Source organism: Cibotium barometz, chromosome 38, assembly GCF_041138505.1.
Source record: "Cibotium barometz isolate CiBa-2024 chromosome 38, ASM4113850v1, whole genome shotgun sequence".
Lineage (NCBI taxonomy): Eukaryota > Viridiplantae > Streptophyta > Polypodiopsida > Cyatheales > Cibotiaceae > Cibotium > Cibotium barometz.
Window position 1 is genome coordinate 35,712,397 of NC_141083.1, and position 22,262 is coordinate 35,734,658.

Genomic DNA, 22,262 nt, shown 5'->3' on the forward strand with positions numbered 1-22,262 from the left:
AGGAAGACTAGTTTTGGGCCGCCGGACATTGTAACTATGAGCTCTTGTATATAAGTCATTTTATGGAATATGAAAAGGGACAATCACATTGGTCTCACTTGAGTTTGCCTCTCTTTCTCTCTCTCATTGAGCTTGTGGATGCATGTTAGCTTGCTTGCATGCTTGATTGTTGGTGCATGTAAGTAGGGATGGTAATGCTCTCCTTTCTCCTCATGCTGGTTCCATGAACTAGAGGTTGATTTCTCCATAGCTCCCTCCTTCTTGCTCTCTACCTAGCTATTGGATCTCTTCTTGGGTGACACAAGAAGATGTGGAGTAACCCCCTACTGGCTTCACATCGAGGAGTGAACCCTTAAGGTTGGCTAAGTGCAACTCTTCAGACTCAACTCTTGGATGCATCCTTCTTCTCTTATTTCTCTCTTCTGTGCAAGGTAGCATGTTATCCTTAATAGCGCCCCAATGTGCTTCATTCTAGCATGGTATACTCGGTTATTATGCTACTCATGTTGTCACAATAAATGACAACTACCCTATCCACGGACTCATCCATATCACCAAATAGCTTCTAAAACTAAGCTACCTCACAAGTTTCCATAATAGCACCCCTGTACTCTCCCTCTATACTCGACAAAGCAATTGTTGGCTCTTTCTTACTGCTCCAGCTTATAGTAGCACTACCAAATGGAAACATAAAACCATTGGTAGACCTCATGTTTTTAACACTACCAGCATCTGTGCACCCATGTAGTTGTATCGTTGTACTAGCCTCATAGAAAAGTCTATAATCAACTACGGACTTTATGTACTTGAGAATCCGTCTAGCCACATCCAAGTGTGGCTTCCTAAGAGCTTGCATAAACTAACTCACAAGTCCAACAACATAGCTCAAGTCTGGCATAGTAATGGTCATGTAGATCAAGCCCCACACTATGCGCATGTACATAGTGGGGTCCTCTAAAATCTCACTTGTATCTATGGGAAGCTTTTTGTTCTACACCAATGGCACTGAAATAGGTTTACAACCTGTCATATCATACTTGGACAGCATGTTCAAGACATACTTCCTCTGTAATAACAAAATACCATGAGGTGATCTCACCACCTCTATGCCCAAGAAATATTGCAACTTACCCAAATCCTTCATCTCACACTTCTACTTCAAAAGCCTCATGACATCATGTATCACTTGGCACACCAGTGATTAAGTCATCCACATAAATGACTAATAGCATGATCCTTCTATCTGTCTTTTTCACATAAAGCAAAAATTCTACATTGGATATCTAAAATCCAATGGTAACAAGATACTCCCCGATCTTGTTTGACCATGCTCGTGGTGCCTCTGCTTCAAGCCATATAGGGCTTTACATAACTTCCACACAAAATCTAGGTGTGCATCAATCTCATAACCTAGTGGCTACATCATGTATACTTCCTCTTGCAAATCACCATGTAAGAGGCATTCTTTACAACCATCTGATGTAAAGACCAACCCTCTGCTGTGCAACCATAGTAATGATAGCTCTCACGATTGCCATTCTTACAACCGGGGTGAATGTCTCTTCATAGTCAATGCCATCAGCGTTATGCTTGACTTTATACACCCAATTGCCTTCTTTTATTTACTTGGTTTACTTAAATCCCTTATAGCATATAGCCAACAAAAGAAAACATCATAAACATAACCATTGTAGCCTAGGAATTACCCTTCCATGTTGCTCTATGGTATAGCATCAACACTTCTTACATCTTCATCTTCTATTGCCTTCACTGTTGGTGCATACCAACTAGTCATCTTTTCAAAGTCAACATCTCTACTTACTCACATCTCACGAGTGGTAGGGTTATAATATCTATAACATTTTTTCTCCATAGCATAACCAATAAATATGCATTTCTCTTCCTTTGGATCCAACTTTGTTCTTACTTCATCAAGAACATGCACATATGCAATACACCCAAAACACTTTCAAGTGAGACACATCCGGTCTATCTTCCACAAAACATCCTTGAGGATTAAATCTCACTTGCAAACCCTACTCAACCATTTGTCCAACAGAAACGAAGTTCTTTGTAATCTTTGGAACATAGAGTACATCTGCCAAGTACTTCAATTTGCCATCGTGCATAGACAATGGCACTTTACCAACATGCGCAGTATCATCACATGTTTCTACATAACCTAGTTTTTTCATTTTTTACATGTCTCTAAACCACTCAGCATGACTGGTCATATGGTTATCTTGAGATCCTGAGACATCCCCTGTTGCTATGAAGCTGAGCATGTAATGCATTACAAACAACTGCTCACTTCTGTCTCATCACCACCTTATTTACTAGATGATGCATAGTTGCCTTGCTGGAACTTTCCACTTTTAATCTCATTCTGCTTTTTATATCAGTCCTTTGCCATGTGCCCTGGTTTACCACCACAATAATAGAACTCTATGCTATTTGCACTCTGACTTCTTTGCCAAGAGTTTACCAACCACCTCGACTCCCCCTACCTCTAGATTAGCCTCTTTCACCTATGTATGATTGGTGCTACTACGAACCATTGGACTATTGTTGTCTAGAATTCTGAATTCCTTGTCGGCCACCACATTGGCCTCGACCTACCTCTGCCTGTACCTGAATCCGAGTAGACGGCATGTTCTAATGTGTTCTTGCTTTGTGAAGAAGAGTCCTCACCTAGAGACTTTTCTTCTATGATCAGCATAGACACCAAGTCCTGAAAGTTGGGAGTATTCTCTCTAACTGCAATGGAGGTCTTGAATGGCTTGTACTCCTTGCCAAGCCTATTCAAATAGACACTCACCAAATCATCATCCTTCACCGATACATTGATAGACCCAAGGGATTCAAGAATGCCCTTGACCTTTAAAGTATACTTATTGATAGACATGCTTTTCGTTTCCACTGTATGCAGCTCTTGTTTTAGCTACAGTTTCCTTGCATTTGTATTAGTTTGGAACATCTACACCGGGTTTTGCCATGCAATTGTTAGATTTTCGGCATCCTATATGTGTCATATCATTATGTGAACACGACTATATGAATTGGCGTTATAACTATGCCATAACTCTAGTACTCCAAAGTGTGCTGAGATATCGAGCTCTAGTGAGGCGGTGGGCACTGATGACCCGCCTGGGGAATAGGCCCCGCACTTACACCACTGGCATGGTTGGTGAGATCATGGGAGATATGCGGCCAGTGGGATGACAGGCGATGTGACAGCCATTCTAGAGACTGGCATAGTTATAGCGCCAGCTCATTTAGTCGGGTTCACACTATAGAGAACCCGTGTATGTATTGGTTGAGTACCTTTCATATTATGTGTACTCTTATTCTTGTATATGGTGTGTTGAGTGTTGAGTAGAGAAGAAGAAGATTTTCAGCCTCTCACCTTGTGTGTTCTCTATTAGGGTTTTGTGAGTGTGTGTGTGTGCTTGCAAGAGCTCAAGCTCTCCTCCCCCCTGCATTTTTTTATGGTATCAGAGCCTGGTTCGTGCTAAGGGCTGAGCTGCAAGCAAGAGAACCACAGGAAGCGGTACGAGGGTAAGAGCTTCAACTACTCTTCCCTATTTGTGTTGGTGACTACACCCTTGTCGGGAGCTCTACGGGAGGCACCGGCAAACGATCTCCGATTGAGGAGCTTTCTTCGCGGGAGTGAAGCTATAGGGCAACTATACAGTCCTATGGACTAAAATTTTCGGGTCGAAAACGCGTTTCGGGCGCGTCTGGACCTCCGTTTTTCAGAAAGCAGGCAATTTCGAGCACTGCGGGTAAGTCATCAATTCTCTGCAGAACTCTGTTTTAAGAACTGCAGGAAGACAGATTGACTGTGCAGACACTATGGGTGCTGCAAAGAGGTCTACAGTTGCCATTGGGTGTATGTATGCACATTGAAGTCACTGGTTGTGACATTTGAGAGTACTACAGTACCGCTGTGCAGAAAATACAGCATTTGTGCAGAAAAACCAGAGTGCAGTTTCTGGTAAAATTGTGTGTTTGGCAAGATGTCTAATGATGGCATAACACAGATTGTGGCTGAGAAGCTGGATAAGAATAACTTCCATGCTTGGAGGTTCAGGTTGACGAATTTCCTGATGGGAAAAGGTTATTGGGACTACATAGAAGGTGAGCATGAAGAGGCACCGGAGATACCGGATATAAATCCGACTGCTGCAGATGTGAAAGAGTTTAAAGACTGGAACCAAGGAGCCAGGAAGGTTATGTATTGGCTTTCCATTAGTATACAGGACACCATGATTGGGCACATTCAGGATGCCAAGTCCCCCAAGGAGGCGTGGGACACCTTGGTAAAGCTTTATGAAACAAATACCAAGGCACGCAAGATACAGTTGAAGAATGAACTTCATACTGTGGAGAAAAAGAGCATGTCTGTGAATGACTATGCGCTGAAGATAAAGGGTATTGTGGAATCCCTTGCATCTATTGGTGTGTCAGTAGATGATGATGACAAGGTGGAAGTCTGTCTACGTGGTCTCGGGCCACAATACAAGGCATTTAAGACGTCTATTCAGACTCGGGAAAACATTCCCAACTTTACAGATTTGGTGTCTATGCTGATTATCGAAGAGAAGAACTTGGGTGAAGACCAACAGTCTTCACAAAGTAAAAACAGTTCAGAGCAACAGGCCTTCTACACGAGTTCAGGAAGAGGACGAGGTAGAGGAGGCCGTGGACGCGGTCAAGGAGGTGGCCGAACAGGTAATCAGAATTATGGCCAGCAGCAGCAGCAACAACAACAGTCCCAGAATCAACAACAACAACAACACGCAGGTGGAAGAGGCAAATTCAGAGGCAGGGGGAGTCAAAGAGGCCGTGGAAATTGGCAAAGGCAGTACAATGATGCACGTGAATGCTATTATTGTGGTAAGCCTGGACATGTGCAGGCAGAATGTTATAAAAAGCAAGCTGACATGCAAAATGGGAAAGTGTAGCAAAACAACTATGCATCCTCAAGCAGAAATAATGAGGATAATGAGAGGTTGTTTGTTATGCAGCATGTCGTGAATGCCATGTCTGAAAATGTTGATGCAGCACAAAAAGATAATGTATGGTATGTGGATTCAGGCGCTTCGAACCACATGACGAGTCATGGGGAGTGGTTCAAGGAGATGAAAAACCCGGAAAGACCAGGTTTTGTGGAAACAGGGGATGACACTGCTCATCCAATTGGCCACGTTGGAGATGTGCCATTGTCTATGCAGGATGGCAAAGTGAAGTACCTTGCAGATGTACTTCATGTACCGAACATAACAAAGAATCTAGTTTCAGTTGGCCAAATGATTGAGCAGGGTTTGCAGGTTCGGTTTAACCCTGATGGGTGTTATGTTGAAGATTTTAAAGACAAGTGCAGGTTGGTTGCAAAAGGCAACAGAGTGGGCAGAATGTTTACGTTGAATGTAGACATGCTTGAAATGAGTGCTGCGATGTTTGCAAATGGTTCAGGAGTTGTTGCACACACAGACATATGGCATAAAAGAATTGGACATGTAAATGTGCAGAGATTGAAGTCTATGCAGACAAAAGGAATTGTGACAGGGTTGCCAAAATTTAAAGTGGAAGGTATGCAAAAAATATGTGAAGCATGCCAATTTGGGAAGCAAACAAAGCATGTGTTTCCACGTAACAGATATGTGAGCAGAAATGCACTAGATCTTGTGCATTCAGATGTATGGGGTCCTACGAAGACCATATCTATGGGAGGCTGCAGGTATTATGTGACTTTCATTGATGACCACACAAGGAAAGTGTGGGTATATTTCATGAAAGAGAAGAGTGAGGTGTTCACTCACTTTCAAAATTTCAGAGTTTTGGTTGAAAAGCAAACAGGAAAATATGTCAAGTGCCTAAGGTCAGATGGAGGGGGAGAATACTTCTCCAATGAGTTCTCTGAATATTTGAAGAAGAATGGTATTCGGAGACAGTATACATGCAGATACACTCCGCAGCAAAATGGAGTTGCTGAGCGGAAAAACAGGCACATTGCTGAGATTGTGCGAGCATTGATGGAAGAGAAGAATATGCCGCATTGCTATTGGGCTGAGGCTGTTTCTACAGCAGTATACATCATGAACAGGACTCCAACTGCAGCCATACATGATGTAACTCCAGAGGAGAGGTTTACTGGCAGAAAACCAGATTTGTCTCATCTGAAAGTCTTTGAATGCATTGCATATGTGCATGTGCCAGATGAGCTGAGAACTAAGCTGGATCCGAAAGCTGAAAAATGTGTGTTTATTGGATATTCCCTTGAGCAAAAGGGATACAGGTGTTATAACCCTGCTACACGTGAGTTGAGGGTAAGCAGGGATGTTGTCTTTGATGAGATGAGCAGCTGGTATGCTGCTGAAAAAGAAGCTGTTGGGGCTGATGTGAGTGGAAGTGTGGTTGCACAGAATGCAGGTCAGCAATCACAGTCTTTGAGTGGACCAGGAGAGTCCTCATCTAGTGGGTCTGTTGATAGACCATGGAGTGGCAGGTTGCGTCATAATACCAGTCCTGCAAATGTGATTAGTACATCACGTAAAGGAAAAGAGAAAGTGGTTGAGCCCCTTGGTATGCCTGACATTTCTGCAGGGCATTCTCATGTTGATGGAGAGTCTAGTGGCTCAGATATGAGCCTTGATGAGGAGCTTGGGATCCCAGCTATGAGAACACCTGGTGTAAAGAAGGCTATGGAAGCCATGAATGAGAAGCTGCGAAGATCTGGGAGAGTGAGAAATCCTATGCAGAGATTTACCTATGATGGTTATGTGGCACATCACTATGCATATATGGCAAAGGTTGTGCAGGTTGTTGAGCCCACATGCATTGATGAGGCTATTGGAAATGTGTGTTGGGAGAAAGCTATGGATGAGGAGATGGATGCACTATATGGAAATGAAACTTGGGATTTAGTGCAATTGCCAGAAGGCAAGAAAGCCATTGGATGCAAGTGGGTGTACAAAGTTAAACATAACAGTGATGGAAGCATAAACAGGTACAAGGCTAGATTGGTAGCCAAAGGATATGCGCAGACATATGGGATTGATTATGAGGAAACTTTCAGCCCAGTTGCCAAGATGGCAACGGTGAGAGTTGTGATAGCAGTGGCTGCGTCAAAGCAATGGTCTTTACATCAGATGGATGTAAAGAATGCATTCTTGCATGGGGATTTGCAAGAAGAGGTGTATATGTTGCAGCCACCTGGTTATGAGGATGTGGGTCACCCCGAGCATGTTTGCAGGTTGAAGAAAGCCTTGTATGGCTTAAAGCAAGCACCAAGAGCATGGTCTGACAAGATTTCTGAATATCTTGTCACTATTGGCTTTCATGTAGCCAATGCAGATTTCTCATTGTATGTGAGACATGGTGATAGAGAAGTTGTGCTTGTTGTCATCTATGTAGATGACTTGATCATTACGGGGGACCATGATGCAGAGATCTTTGATGTAAAGATCTTGCTTAGACAGAAGTTTGAGATGAAGGATCTGGGGGAGCTCAGATATTTCTTGGGTATTGAGGTGATTAGGTCACCACATGGTATTGGATTACTGCAGAGACAGTATGGCTTGGACATGTTGTCCAAGTATGGTATGACAGGCTGTAAGCCTATTTCTGTGCCATTGGATCAGAATGGCAAGTTGAGTGCAGATTCAGGAGAGATCTTGGAGGATCCTACTATGTACAGGAGCATAGTAGGAAGTTTGATCTACATGACGATCACCAGACCAGATTTGAGCTATGCTGTTGGGTTGGTGAGTCAGTTTATGCAGGTTCCACGGAAACCGCATTTGGATGCAGTGAGACGCATACTGAGGTATGTGAAGTCTACTTTACACTGTGGACTATTCTATGAGACTGGGACAGAGATATGTGTACATGGGTACACAGATGCTGATTGGGCTGGTAGTATCTCAGACAGAAGATCTACCAGCGGATTCATGTTTTCTTTGGGGAGTGCTGCTGTGACTTGGAGCAGCAAGAAGCAACCTACGGTTGCTCTATCGAGTACGGAGGCCGAGTACAGAGGAGCTGCTATGGCAGCATGTGAGGTAGCTTGGTTGAGAAAGCTACTTGCAGATTTGGGTCTATCAGTGGATAGACAAGTTGTCATTTTTTGTGACAACATTAGCAGTATACAGTTGCCCAGGAACCCAGTCTTTCATGCTCGTACGAAGCACATAGAGGTCCACTACCACTTCGTCAGAGAGAAGGTCTTGGCAGGCGACCTTGACCTTGTTTATGTCAGCACAGAGGATCAGGTAGCTGACATCTTTACCAAAGCATTGGGTACAGAGAAGCTCCGCAGATTCAGGGCTTCGCTTGGTGTACATGAGATGGAGTTGAGCTCGAGGGGGAGTGTTGAGATATCGAGCTCTAGTGAGGCGGTGGACACTGATGACCCGCCTGGGGGATAGGCCCCGCACTTACACCACTGGCATGGTTGGTGAGATCATGGGAGATATGCGGCCAGTGGGATGACAGGCTATGTGACAGCCATTCTAGAGGCTGGCATAGTTATAGCGCCAGCTCATTTAGTCGGGTTCACACTATAGAGAACCCGTGTATGTATTGGTTGAGTACCTTTCATATTATGTGTACTCTTATTCTTGTATATGGTGTGTTGAGTGTTGAGTAGAGAAGAAGAAGATTTTCAGCCTCTCACCTTGTGTGTTCTCTATTAGGGTTTTGTGAGTGTGTGTGTGTGCTTGCAAGAGCTCAAGCTCTCCTCCCCCTGCATTTTTTCAAAGTGGTTGTCACACAGCCTATCATCCACTTGCAGCATATCAACCATAATCTCACCAACCATGCCAGTGGCATAAGTGCAGAAACTATCACCCAGGCGCGTACCCAGGCGCGTCATCAATGTCCACCGTAGCACTAGTTAACCTTTCAAGAAAGTGGAGCCGGAACAACAGAAGGGGCACAAGGAAACCGGAGCAAACAATCTTTGAAGATGATCCTATTTGTCCGTAAGCACAGAACCCCATGCTTTCGAAGCCGACATGATGGTGCTGCGATGACGAAAGCGCAGGCCAAGTATTTGGATGCTCAACCTGTCGAAGTCAAATTTAGAAGGGCTAATGAGAGAATGGGGCCAGGCTATGCTTGCTACAAAAGAGCCTATGAGGCCAGGTACAGCCAACAACAGAGAATTCAATTCGTATTAGGGGACACCACTGCTCAGACCAAACCGAAGGAAGGAGGATGGAAGCAGTCGTTTGTAAAGTGTCTGGGTAGCATGGTCCAAAGTCGAAAACATAGTCTAGATCAGGAAAATTTTGTTAAAACCTAGATATCATCACGTTCGTTATGCATACATCTGATATATATATGACTACTTTTTGTACTTTATTTTAGAGGCCAGTAGGAAAAGTGGGTTTCGCTGCTCTACTGACGTAGCGTCCATCATGATCGCCAGGTGTTGGTGGAAAATCAGCCCATCTGGCCGCAGCCAAAGTTCTTTTTAGTAACAAACTGATCATGTGTCAAGTCTTCTTGTTTTGTAACAACCTTGTAAAAACGGCTTCTTGCAATAGGAAGTACCCGAATGGATGTAAGGAGCTAAAGGGGAATTTTTTGAGAGTTGAGTAGATGCCAGAGTAATGTATGCTTGAGAGTCTAAGCTAATATTCAAGAATGTCTTCTTGGTTGGTCTCTCTCTTGTGGCTACTCTGTAGTACATAATTCTATCTACTCTATGACACTTGCATGTGTGTCAGTGTGTTAACTACTGCCAAGAAGCATAAAGGACTTGGGAACTAACCTGTGTGTAGTCACAATTAACTCCCCTAAGCATGCGTAGACTAGTAGCTCAATGCTCATTGGCTTGTCGCATTGGGCACAATTGTGTTAGTCGTCATCCAAAACCATTGAAGTGTTGGACAACGATAGCTTATATTGGGGCATGCAAGTTGAAGGATTGGTCTTGGTTCAATGGAGTTAAGCTGGATAGAGTCCTTGCCAAGGCGATGTATGAAGAGATGAGCAAAAGTGAGATTAATATGATGTATTACAATAAAATTTGGAAAGTAAGGTGGAGCTTGAATGCTTGGATGAAGAGATGGAGACCAATATGGGAACTGGATGTTCCTGTGAAAGCTCACAGCTTTTTGTGGAGGGTCTACATGTGGACCTTGCCCATTGGATATAAACTCCTACAAAGGAACTTCACATCTAGAATTTTTCCTAGATGTAGATCAGCAATTGAAGATGGCATACATGCCTTTTGGGATTGTCTTGCTATTAGACGATTGTGGGGAAAGATTGACAAATGGGTGGTAGGGTGCATGGGGGTTAAGGGAACTTGGGGGGACTGGCTGCTAGGGAGGTGGGCTATTAATTTAGATTTTGGTCTTGTTAGATATTGTTGTTTATGGGGGATTTGGAACTCCAAGAATTTGTTGATATTTCAAAAAGGGTCTAGTTAGGGTTTGAAAGTGTCAGAGTTGATGTATAAGTGTGTACATAAGTGTTGGTATGTATATTATGTAAAAAAACTAAATGATAACCTTTTTGCTAAGCTAGTTCAAGCCTTACATGCTAGAATGAGTTGAGTTAGGTCCAAGCTATTAGGATATTAGCACATACTAGGGCATCCTAACAATCTTTGATATGTGCCAGGCTTATGCAGGGAAAGATTTGAAGACAAAGTATCCTAAATTTGGACCTAAAACCAGGAGATGGTACCAAAAGGAGAAGCAATCATTGCATACATTTGTGGCTTTAATTCAAAATCCTTTGGGCATCATACCAGATGTGAAAATTTGGACAAAAGAAGACTATTTGGAAGAACAGACTCCTAAGAATGTACCTTTGAATCTCTACTTATGGCATGTATTCTATTGGGTTATCATGTTTCATGGGAGCATTCATCTTTTGTTTGGGAGGAGGAGAGATGGGAACAAATCTCTAATCTACTTAACAGTGATTGGGAGTAGGATGGTTATGGCAAGTGTAAAAAGAGATCCTCTGTATATAGTAGCTCTCATCTTCTAAATATAAATATCTTTTGTTCCCAATAAAAATGTGAGGTTTCTTTCCTTTTTATGATATAATCAATAATCATACAATAATTTCACGAGCCATAACCAGTGTTTGGGAAACATTTTTGAGTGAAACTGACATAAATTCTTTTTTACCATGGGTTGAAGGGAAATATACAAAGTTGTTCATCCAATTCCTATTATTTATTGAAAAATTGGAGGAGACATTTTTCCTCTCGATATTTGAAACAGATTTTTCAGCTCCAAAGTAAAGTGAACCCATGACCAGTGTTCACGAAAAACTGAGGTTTAGTGCCACGTGAATGGCAAATTTTGAAAGATAACCTTCCAATTTCAAAATAACAATTCATAAAAACCTGTAAATTTTAAGGGATTTTAGTTATAATTTTACTATAAAAAGCTTTTAAATGTAAGAAAAAAAACGAACAAAAATTTGAGGTTAAAGGTTTTTTGAATTGTGGGAAAAAATGAACACTGCGCTGACCTGGGGCTCTTATGAAAGGAAATTACGTACATAGGAAATCAATTCTCACAAATGTCACATGCGCAGTGGTACTGAAACGTATAAATTGTGGACAAGTTTCAGCGATTTTTTTTTTGAGATTACGACAGGCTGGATTTTAGAGTCGTTGCCTGTGAGCGATACTTTAAAGTAATTTTATTTAACTAAAATTATTGAATATATAGTGGCAGTCGAGAATTTTCCAGCACCGATTTTGGGATTATTTTTTTCAGATTTCCAAAATGATGGGCTGTTCGGGGACTTTTTTTTGGGAGTTTTTAATTTCTTTGTATACGCACTGGCGGTCTGCAATGGCTTCACAGTACGGAGCAAACCGATTCCTTTGGATTACAGATTGGGTTTGAGAAAACACTCGTTAGCTTTTTTTTCAAAAAACTGGCTGCTTATATTAAGAAGTTAGAAAGAGACAGGTTACAACATGCTAATGAGACCAATGTCTATGCACATGACATACAGTTTCGCAGGCCCTGAGCTTTTTTGTTTTGTTCTTGACGAGAAGTTAATGTGCTTGTAACTTCCTATATGGGAAAAGGACCTATATCATACAAGTTATGAGTGGAACTATCGTCCAACTCCCTACATAGGGTTTTGCAAGATTCCTACCTTCTGCCTCCACCTCTCACCGTACATCTTCTCTCCTGGCCTTCTCGTCTCTACCAAGTGTCCCCCCCCCCCTCGGGTGCATGGGCACCCCCCACCCTGCTCAGAGCGCAGAGCACTAGTTCTTCTCCAGTGGCCACGTAGAACTCGTCCCCTTTCAAAAGCGTGCAAGCACCATCTTACCAACAGTTTCCTCAATGGCCCCGTACCACAAACTCGAATCAAGAAGCAACGATGAAGTATGACCAGGTTATTGAAGACTTCATGGCCACAAAGAAGCAGCTGGAGGAATCCAGAGCCGGAGTTGAGGAACTGAACTTGTTGCTATTGTAGAATCAAGTTAAGGAAGGTGCATCGACTGCCAAGAGGACACCACCAAAGGACACCCTCCATTCAGGTAATCCTTGTTCCTCTAAACCTCTACTTTATTTGCCACCAAATTTGGTTTATTCTATGGAAAGGGATTACATAGCCAGATGTCTAGTGGGATTGCTCTTTCGTCCTAGGCCCCTCGTAGATTTCCTGATGAGGAGCTAGGTCAAAGACAACTGGCTAGCTATTGGTATAGAGGTTGAAATCATCCAAGCACTCCCCAATGGTTACTATATTTTCATCTTCAAAGACCCGGAGATAGCACTCAAAGTCCTAGGGTCAGGATAATGGATGTACAAAAACATCAGCTTTTGCTTCTTCAGTAGGTCCAAGGACTTCAACCCCCAGGGTGCCAAGCCCTTAGCTTGTCCAGTGTGGGTGGAACTCCCCAATCTACCTTTTTACCTGTACCCGTGGATTAAAAAAATAGTGTCTCCTTTAGGCAAAGTCCTAGGTATGAAACCAAAAAAATGAGTACAATCCAGCATGGCATCCTCAAATATTAGTGGAAGTGAATCTAGACAAACCCCTAATAGATGAAATTGTGATCAACTATGGTGACAACAACATCCAACAGGAAATTTTATATAAGCACCTTCCCAATGCATGCTTCCATTTTGGGAAGCAAGGGCATGTAACCAAAGAATGTCCATCCAAATACCCAAACATGACCACCACGAGTCCCCCTGTCCAACAACCTGCGAATAGCAAAGCCAGCCTATTGGAGCAAGGTCCCTCCCCCCCCCCCCCCCCCCCCCGCCAAACCCCCTCTACTTCAAAAGACAAAGGAGAAAAATTCACCATTCCTAACAGAAGGAAGACCTTTAGACAGAAGAGATCTGGCAACTAGAAGGCTTTTGCTAATTCATATGCTTTGTTAGACAGCATCTCTGACCTAGAGGACTCTGTAGACTCCCAAGAGTTCATCCAAGCCACTACCCTTGGATAGATCCAGAATTCTGGCTAAAACCAATCAAATGGATCATGATCGGATACCCCCTACACAACCAAAGGTGACTAGCCATCTGGGAGAGGAGAAAAACAGGGCTTGCCAATCCTTCTCTGATGCTCAAAATGGCAACCCTAATGAAATGGAAATAGTAAAAGAATTGAAAAGGAATCATGCCCTGGTTGGTTCAACCACCCCACAATCTGTCTCCAAAGAACCTAAAAAGTGCAACACTCTAAACAAAGTTAAATGAGATGCACCTCTCTCAATGTTAAGGGATTGACTAACCCCTCAAAAGTCCAGTTAGTGAAACAATGGCCAAGAAAATAGGGCAAACTTGACTTCATAGCCTTTCCTCAAGTCAAAGTAAGTGGGGCTGAGCTAGAGAAACGATTGCATTGCATCCCTAAAGTCCACATTTGGATCTACACTGCCCACTCTCAGGGCTCTGGAGGAGTGGCTGTGGGTATGCATATAGATCATCAAGAATGAGTTGAAGGATGTAAGGATTGACATGTATGACTAGTGGGTTGCATTTGAACTGACTACTTTCTCTTACATTGGTATCTATGCTGGATTTCATGCTAATAGAATCAAAACTCTGAAAACTATCCCTAAACCAATAATCCTAATAGGTGACTTTAATATGGTGGAATCCAGACAGGACAGATTTAGAGGTTTGGGACAAGTCCTCAAAGGGGCTGAGCTCCATGAATGGTAGTACACTGTTGACCATTTTGGGTTTTGTGACCTAGGGAATACTTGGGACCACACTTGGCAAAATTATGCCTAGGGGGAGCTGACCAAAAAAGCTAGACTGGATAGAGGATATGTTAGCAAGACCCTTGGTAGATGTGAATGCAGATCTGATGTCTCCACTTGCCTTTTAGATCATTACCCCATTATCTTACTCTTGGACAATCATGACAAAAAGGTGTATAACTACTGGTTCCAAAATGATCGTGCTCTGTTCAAGATGCCTATTGTACAAGAGGAGGTCAAAAGAATTTGGACTGAATTCTTTAGCTGTGGTCTCACTCCTACCAGGTCCTGGAGTCTGGCCATCAAATCTACCCATTCTCTGTTGATATACATCAGAAAGGAGGTAACTAGAATTAGAAAGAACATAGGAGAAATGCTATGCCTTAAACTTAAGGAGTTGGAAGATACTGCAAACCAGGATGACCTCTCAGCTTAAAAGGAGATCCTCAGTACTAGGGCTGAAATTAGGAGAGAGGAGGAGATCTCTTTGCAGCATACCCTCCTTTTTTGCAGAGACTGGTGGGCTGGGAAAGCTGACTTGCCAACTCTTGAGATGTTTAAAATGCTAAAAGTCAAAACAGCTAAGGCCAATCTTCCTCATCTTCAAGATCCTAATAACCCCCTCAGCTGCTCTAAGGAAGGGAATATAGCTAGAGTCTTCAACCACTTTAACAACATCTTTAGCAAAGGGGGAGAGATCTCTAAGGACCAGCTCAACTGCATTGCCATCATAGGACAGGCTAGAAAACCAAATATTCCAGACTGTATCTCTAAATCATTGGAAAACAATATCTCAAGAGAGGACATAGGTAAGGCCATAGACAGTCTAAAGGTGAGGAAAAGCCCTAGTGTTGATGGTTTTCCCTCTGAATTCTACAAGAGCTTTAAGGATATCTTGATGTCTCCTTTATTAGTTGTGCAGAAGGAGGCTGTGTCTTTTGGGGCTCTTCCCCTTTCAATCAATGAGGGCTGGATCAAACTAATCCACAAGAAAGGTGAGAAGGAGGACCTGACTAACTAGAGGCCCATCACCATGTTAAACCATGCTTATAAAATATATGCAAAAGCCCTTGCTTTGAGGCTGTCCAGCCAGCTTAAAAAACTGGATTAGATAGGAACAAAAGGGCTTCATCAAAGGAAGGTACATCCTTGATGCGATCATCACTCTGTGGGAGGCCATGGAATTTGTAAAAGAATCTGAACAGGATTACATCTTTTTCAAAGTAGATTTTGATAAAGCCTATGATAGGCTCTGTTGGCATTATCTATTGGAATACCTTAAAAAATGGGTGCAACATGTCCTCGCAAACCACATGTCAAGGATTCCTAACGGTGAACAACTGGCGGGAGTAGATGATGATTTACTAGATGCTGCTCGATATTCCAACTATGTTTGATTCCTAAATGGGGCGAGCAAGTGACTCACTTCTTAGCCAATTGCTTACCTGTAGATCACCTTTGCACCCATCGCTTAATCAAACAAGCAGCCCGCGACCAGCTCATCGCGCAGGCGGCCAAGGCGAAAGATAAAATTCTACGATGCTGTGTTCAGGAAGATGAGTATGTCGTCCTCCTTGAACAGGCTCACTCTGCATGTGCTGGGGAGATATCATTAATTGTAAGGTCCTCACGGATGGGTTATGGTGGCCCACTCTAATGGCGGACGCTGCAAAATACATCAAACAATGCGATGAGTGCTAGCGTACAACAATTCCCCACTTCAAGGACCACATGCCCCTGAACCCCATTATGTCCTTACAACCATTTGAGAAATGGGGCATAGAATTCATTGGACCCATCAGTCCGACAGCCAAATACCCTCAAGCTCGATACATAATAGCTGCCTACGGACTATTGCACCAACTGGGTAGAAGCTCGTGCAACCCACAAGGCCAATGCTAGATCAACTACTAAGTTTCTCTATGAATCAGTCATCATTACACGTTTTGGTTGCCCCCTCGAGCTTGTTAGCGACAATGGGACACACTTCATTAATGAGGTAATCAAATTCCTCTTGCAAGAGTTCCTTGTCACTCCTCATAGGAAGTCCTCCCCCTATTATTCACAAGAAAATGGCCAAGCAAAAAGCATGAACAAAATCCTGTGCCATTTTGACTAAAACTGTGGAGGCCAAATGCAACCATTGGGAACAAAAGCTGCCGGCTGTACTTTGGGCTTATAGAACTCCTTACAAGGCAGCAACAAATGCCAACCCTTTCAGTTTAACCTATGGTACTGAAGCGATCATGCCCATGGAGTTCTTAGTCCCTAGTTTACGTGCCGCAGTACAAGAAAAGCTCACTGGAAATTTCTTAGGCCGTCACCTTTTTGAGCTTGAAAAGCTTGATAAAACATGCCTTTTAGCAGTATACAGTATGATTGTTGAGAAGCTAAGGCGCAAACAATGGTTTAACGACCAACTTAAGGATAAACAAATGAATTAGGGCCATATGGTCCTCTTATTTAGTACTAAGACACACAAAAAGAAGCTCAAGCTTAGAGGCTTAGTACCTTTCCTAGTCACTAAAATAACACCACAAGGCACAGTGTGCATCGAAACATTGGATGGTGTGGAAATGGTTTGTTACTTCAATGGTAGCAGACTTAAACGCTACTACGGCCCTTGGGGAACCCTCACTGAAAGAGACCCCTACCATTGTTATAACAATGGCAGGGGTCTCTTCATTGCGTAGGCACAGTCAGGCTTTTGTTCCACATAGGAAGTAATCCCTTGGAAGGGAAGTTCTACGTGATGCCTGCAGGAACCATGCGTGAAGAGATACTCCTTGGAAGGGGTTAGATGGGACATAACCGGTGCAACATCGACTAGGATGCAAGGACAGCGACCCTACAACTGGCTTTTGGCCCAAGTTATTGTCCTCATGATGGACGAAGAGTCCGTACACCCACAGCTTCCCCATGCCAAGCACTTCCCATTTCACCACCTTCCATTATTCTATCACCTCACCCCTATCAATCCGTCCCCCCAAAAAAGAGGCTGCTTCTCATTCCAATCCCATCAATGCCTCTCACTCCCCACCACCAAGCTCGGCAGCAACCCACTCTCACATTGCCACCTCGCCAGCTGCTGCCCCACTAAACCAAACTAACCAAACTAACACTACTAACAAAACTCCACAGGGCTTACCATCTTGCCTTTGGATATCTTAAAAGCTTCTCGCAGCACAAGGTTATTATGAAGGTGAATCTAAATTGTGGATCCCCTTCATCCTCCATAGGCAACCAAAGCTCGTCGTCCCCCACGTCGGCAACACATTTGCCAACCACAAGCCTACAGGGTACAAGACAAACGCATGCCCAAGTGCTCCCCACAGAGTTTCAACCCTCAATTGTACCCAAAACCAACTCTCTGGTGGATCCCCAAACCTCTCCTACGAGCCCAACACTTCTACGAGGGCAATCATCATATTTGGATCCCCAAATCTCCCCAACTTCAGCTTCCACCCCGTGTCATGAGCAGTCTCCTACCCTTCAATGGAAACACAAGGCAACATCCACTGTAATGATTGCCCAAGAAAAAGGAAAGCAGAAGCTTCATAGTGACACTACAACCTCCATGTTGCCCAAACTAACAGAGTTAATTATTGATATACCTTCAACGTCAGCAACCCCCCCACCTATCATTGTGAGGCTGCAACAACAGAGTACCACAATGCCATCATCAACTCAAGGTCTTTCAGTCTCAGGTACTTCCTTACCAACCGCCTAAGAATCCCTCAAGGAAGTGATACCCACTACCTCACCATTGCCTATTTGGAAGTGACTCCTTATTTTGGTGAATTGGGCATGCGGTCAGTACAAAACCCGCAATGGGGTGCTGGCAGCATAGCCTTTGGGTACAAAACCTACGTCAGGGTGCCCACACAAAACCAAAAAAAAAAAAGAGAAAAGCCACAGCCATACTCTTTATAAGTTCCGAAGTTCCACGGGCGTTCAAAGTTTACCACGGCCGTTCCAACCTACCCAGTAGAATGCCCTGGCCGTTCCTTCCTCTACTCAACCGCCATGCTCGTTTGAAGTTTGCCACGGTCGTTCCAAATCTGACTCAAAGCCACCACCCATTCAAAGTTTTCTTCCATGAGCCTCGACCGTTCCTTTTCGATTTCATGAGCGAACACCCGTTCTCGTCTCCAATTTGGAAGCCCGCACCCGTTCGTTCTTGAATTTCTAGTGCTGCGGCCATTTGCTGGCCTTGCGCGGCCATTCCTTTCTAATTGCATGAGTGAACGCCTATTCCATTTTGGTTTTTTAGAAGCCCGCAGCCGTTCTTGTTGGCCTTGCCATGCTCTTTTGCTTCCACTGACCATTTGCTCAGCCGTTCTTGTTGGCCTTGCCATGCTCTTTTGCTTCCACTGACCATTTGCTCACAGTCGTTCATTCCATTTGCCATGGTCGTTCCCTGCCAATGCCACGGCCGTTTCCTGGATTTGCCATGGCCGTACCCTTCTACCAAACCTATAAATAAAGGCCCCACCCCCTCATCTTCTCACTTTCGGCAAACTCTTGCCAATTTTTCTCTTAAGCACTCGCGGCCATCCACCAGCCAGCAGCATGTCTAACACTTCTGACTCTTCCGCAGAGGTTCCCCATCATACCACCATCAGGAGAAAGCGACCTGCAGGTGGCCACTTTTGAGGAGTATGCCAAGCACCCCACTCAGCTCTGTCGTCTATGGGAGATTCTCATGAAGTAGGTCAATGGCCATATGGTCCATTCCTTCATGAGGGAAGAACAACCACAAGGTGGAGCACAAGCTCCTGTATTTCATCGGGCCGTGTTACAGGGCCATAGCCTCAAAACCTACTGTTGTTCAAAAGCTGGAGCAGCTTGGCTTGGGTAGACTCGTAGCTTTAGAGCCATGGGGACCCGACCTATATAACAGCTTGTCAATGGCCATATGGTCCATTCCTTCATGAGGGAAGAACAACCACAAGGTGGAGCACAAGCTCCTGTATTTCATCGGGCCGTGTTACAGGGCCATAGCCTCAAAACCTACTGTTGTTCAAAAGCTGGAGCAGCTTGGCTTGGGTAGACTTGTAGCTTTAGAGCCATGGGGACCCGACCTATATAACAGCTTGTACTTCGCAGAAACTTATGACACCAATCACCATACTAGTGAAGTCTTGGATAACAAGGACACCAAGTGTAGCTCAGCGTCGAATTGATCATAAATGCTTTAGCCCTCTCCCACATGGACCAGCAGCCGTATGTCCAGCTTACCAATGCACCCAAGCAGACTAGAGGCTTATGCAGGGGCAACCCCAACAAGGATGGCATAGAATGGACCAATATTACTCAAGAGGATCTTATCATGCCAGCCACCAGAGCTTTGTAGCTCTTGCTCACCACCAACTGGACTGACCGCTTCAACAGATGCAGCATGACCACCTTGGCTCGAGTGCACCAGGGTCAAATGGTCAATTGGGCAAATTATCTTTTTAGGGAGCTGCATGTAGTCTGCACCAACCCACAAGGCAAGCTGGCAGCCACTACTTTGCTAACCCGAGTACTTTATTACGTCGCCAAGTGGGAAGAGTTGCCCATGCGATCTAGCTTAGTGGCCTAGATGCAACAATCACTTCTCTACCCTCTCTATCAACTTCTCCAAACCCCCCACCAACAAAGAGGTAACACCAAGAGCTAGCCGCACTGAAAGCCACCCAGACCAAGCCCAACACAAGCTTGGTAGCTTCAGAGTCTTTGTCTGTTGTATGTGAGCCTACCCCTTTGGCTCTCTTTGGTGTCCTTTTTCCAACATCCACATCAGACATTGTCACCCATTTCCTAGTCTTCATCATGTACTCACACAATATAGGCTTCGGGCTATTTCATTCAACTCTGCTAGCACTTGCACCAACCACATCATCATGTTATACCCTACTAGTAATCTTATCAATCACATTTTCAACTACCTCCTGTTCATCTTTGTTGTCCTCAAATGACAAAGAACTATCAGCATTAAATACAACCTCATTGTTGAGGTCTACAACCCCAACCTTGATGCCCTTTACTACCTCAATCTTAATTTGACTCTAGAACTTTCCTACTTCCAACTTTATGGGATTGCTAGATTAGAATTCTATAGGGTTTTCTAAGATAACACAGAGAGAGTGCTGTAATAGCTGCATAAAAAAGAAACAAAACTTAACATCATGAGCACTTAATTCAACAATGAGGTTGTATTTAATGCTGATAGTTCTTTGTCATTTGAGGACAACAAAGATGAACAGGAGGTAGTTGAAAATGTGATTGATAAGATTACTAGTAGGGTATAACATGATGATGTGGTTGGTGCAAGTGCTAGCAGAGTTGAATGAAATAGCCCGAAGCCTATATTGTGTGAGTACATGATGAAGACTAGGAAATGGGTGACAATGTCTGATGTGGATGTTGGAAAAAGGACACCAAAGAGAGCCAAAGGGGTAGGCTCACATACAACAGACAAAGACTCTGAAGCTACCAAGCTTGGAAACGAAGTTGAACCTGTAACTAACCTAGTTATGCAAAGTAAGTCACCACCTAAGCATGAATGTAGGCCACAAGTAGTGAAAAGCTTTAAGTGATGTAATGAACGAAACGTAAAATCATTTTGATAGTCCATTGTAATGCCCGAGAAGGAGTTGCACTACTCATAACATAATGAAATAAAAATGGTTTTGTTTTTACAAGAATGTGCAATTATTGTTTGTAAAATATGTTGTGCTATATGTGTTTGTGAGTTCTTTTCATCCGCTCTCCTTGCACCCTAAATCTCTAGGTGTGATTACTATTATATTGGAATGCTAGATTATGGTGGTGATTGAGACTAAGAGGGCATACACAAGATAAAGGTATACGAGCTACATAAGAAGACATTGAGAGGGCTAAAGAAGCCCCTAGCCAGGCTAAAGAAGAAGCTAGCCAGGATGAAGAAGATACTCATCAAGGTGAATAGACTAAATAGGAGCATTAGCTTAAAAGGCTTTGACTTGCTCATTTTGTAAGCAAATAATGTATCTAGGCATCTTTGTACATATTTTATATACTCTGAATGTAATTTCAACAATGCAATTTACATCCACATGATATTCAGTCTTCCTATTTTTTCAGTTAAGATAATAAGTGTATTAAATATTACTTTAAGTAATAGAAAAAGGAACCAATTATAAAATCATGCCTTGGAACTATAAGTGCTTAGTTTTGTAAGCTTGTGCTACTCTACTAGCACTTCTTTCCAGAGCTAGCATTGCGCATCGCTAATCATAGCCAAGCCTACAAATTGCATATAGTTCGTATTTTTTAACATCATGGAAAAGTAAGGAGTGGGACTTAACTCGAGATCACTTAGTTAGGGGGCACATGCACAGAGAGAGACAGAGAGAGAGAGAGAGAGAGAGAGAGAGAGAGAGAGAGAGAGAGAGAGAGGTAATACCTAGCTAATTTTCTATATTTCTTATTAAATCATAGCTACAAAATGTACATAACAGGTCATCAATATCTTATATCACTTTTGAATTAATTAACTCTAGTTGTCGCTCGCTGAAAGATCCCCGCCCCCTCCGCACAGCACTTCTTGCGTGGGGCAGGGTCCCTCACTCGGGGCCTCGCCCACGGATATCCGGACAAGAGACTAATCCCTCGGTTTTTCCAAAACCGAACTTGGAAAAACTTCCCTTGCCCGGAAAGCACGGGCGATTCCTCCAGGATTTTTTTACTCTAACGTATTCAAGAGCCTTAACTAACTGAACTGATCCGATCGAACTCGTAAGCCCCATGGTCAGATCAAGGAAAAGACTTGCACTTGGATCATAGAGACTAACGCTTTTTTCCTCATTGAGAGAAACAACCGTTGATTCTTTTCCATAGAACAATTTCTATCCGAGATTTACTTCATCTATCGTACCATAACAGAATTGAGTCTCATTTTAGAGATCCATCAGTCCAGCCTAACCCTATCTAGTCCCATGGGTTAGCCAACCGCCCAACCATTGTAGTGATGGGATCCAATTAGAAATTTGGTTAGGTTTTGTCCCGG